Source organism: Callorhinus ursinus, unplaced genomic scaffold, assembly GCF_003265705.2.
Source record: "Callorhinus ursinus isolate GAN/ISIS: 27379988/994484 unplaced genomic scaffold, GSC_fseal_2.0 scaffold12, whole genome shotgun sequence".
NCBI classification, from domain to species: domain Eukaryota; kingdom Metazoa; phylum Chordata; class Mammalia; order Carnivora; family Otariidae; genus Callorhinus; species Callorhinus ursinus.
The window spans coordinates 61,003,797-61,005,899 of record NW_027397074.1 but is presented as its reverse complement, the minus strand read 5'-3'; the positions used below and the strand labels follow the sequence as shown (position 1 = coordinate 61,005,899).

At 36.3% G+C, this 2,103-nt stretch overlaps 1 pseudogene; it reads left to right on the top strand.

Moving 5' to 3' along the window:
- The first annotated feature begins 619 nt into the window (after positions 1–619).
- LOC112825118 (large ribosomal subunit protein uL6-like) lies at positions 620–1,278 on the top strand (annotated as a pseudogene).
- The last annotated feature ends 825 nt before the right edge of the window (positions 1,279–2,103 follow it).

Genomic DNA, 2,103 nt, shown 5'->3' with positions numbered 1-2,103 from the left:
GACTCTCAATCAGACTCCATGCTGAATGGGGAGCCCAACATGGGGCTCCATCTCACCACCCTGAGATCCTGACCTGAGTCAAAGTCAAGAGTCGGTCATGTAACCTACTAAGCTATCCAGGTCCTCCTGCATATACAACAGTTATTTTAAACTTCTCACCTACTGAAAGACATTTTGGTGTTTCCACTTTTTGGCTATTGCAAATAAAACTGCTATAAACAATTATGTACAAGCATCTGTGTGGATGTAGATTTTCATTTCTCTGAGATAAAAATGCAGGAGGTCAATTACTGTGTCATATGGTAAGTGCACGTTTAACTTTTAAGAAATTGTCCAAATGTTTTCCACAGTGGCTGTACCATTTTATGTGCATCCTACCAGTGATACACAGGATCTCATTTATCTGCATCTCAGTGCCATTTAATATCATCACTGTTTCATATTATTTGAAGTGTTAGCTGTTCTAATAGGTTTATAGTGATGTTTCAACATTGCCTTAATTTGCATTTCTTTGATGACTAATTATGTTGAAAAGCTTATCATATGTTTATCAGCCATGCCTATATACTTTTCAGTGAACTATTCCTTCATGTTGTTGTTTTCCATATCTACTGTGAGAATGAAGACCATTCTCAGCAATCAGACTGTCAACATTCCAGAAAATGTCGACATCACTCAAAGGATGTGCAGTTACTGTAAAGGGCCCCAAAGGGACTTCAATCACATCAATGTAGAACTCAGTCTCCTTGGAAAGGAAAGGAAAGGAAAAGAAAGGAAAAAGAAAAGAAAAAAAAGAAAAGAAAAAGAAAAGAAAAGAAAAGAAAAGAAAAAAAGAAAAAAGAGGTTCCAAGTTGACAAATGGTGGGGAACTAGGAAAGAACTGGCTACTGTTTGCACTATCTGTAGTCAGGTACAGAACGTGATCCCGGGCATTACTCTGGGCTTCTGTTACAAGATGAGGTCTGTGTATGCTCACTTCCCCATCAATGTTGTTATTCAGGAGAATGGTTCTTTTGTTGAAATTCAAAATTTCTTGGGTGAAAAATACAGATGTATTTTGGATATAGAGGATTTGGATGAGGCCAGGTGTTGCTTGTTTAAGTATCTCAAGCCCAGAGTGATGATGAGTTACTTCTTCAAGGAAATGACATTGAACTTGTATCAAACTCAGCTGCTTTGATTCAGCAAGCCACAGCAGTTAAAAACAAGGATATCAGAAAGTTTTTGGATGGTATCTATGTTTCTGAAAAAGGAACAGTCCAGCAGGCTGATGAATAAGATCTAAGTTTTTCACCTACAGAAACAACAAGATGCTGGATGATTTTTCAGACTGATCTGTGAATATTTTAAAGATGCAATAAAAGCTCTATTGATCTGGGACTTTTTCTTAGACCGATAATCCTTTCCATCTATTTGGCAAGTAAACCATTCAGAAGTAAATTGTAGTGTGCTAAGAAGTGTAAGAGAACAGATTAGGAATTTTTTTCTGGTAAAACTTCACAGGAGAAAAAAAATATTCCTTCATGTCTTTTGCCCATTTTTTATTTGGACTTGTTTGATTTTTGTATTGTTGAATTTTGAGAGTTCTTTATCTATGAGATATAGATAGATAGATAGATAGATAGATGATAGATAGATAGATAGATGATAGATAGATATACATAACTATATCTATTTATCTATATGTATCAGTCATATGTATAGCATATGATTATTATATATATCATATATGTGATTCCTTTTGTCACCTCTGTGGTTTGCAATTGATTTCTCCCAGTCTATATAAGAGTCTTTTCATCCTCATTCACTGGGTTTCCCACACAGTAAAATTTTTATTTTGATGAAGCCCTATTTATCAATTATTATTTTATTGATTGTGCTTTCAGTGTTATCAGTAAAAATTTATTTATTTGAGAGAGAGAGAAAGAGAGAGAAGATAAGAGCAGAGTGAGAGGGAGAAGCAGACTCCTTGCTGAGCAGGGAGCCCTGCATGGGGCTTGATCCATGACCCTGAGATCATGACCTGAACCGAAGGCAGATACTTAACCAACTGAGCCACCCAGGCACCCCATGTGTACAAACTCTTCACCAAGTCCTAGATGC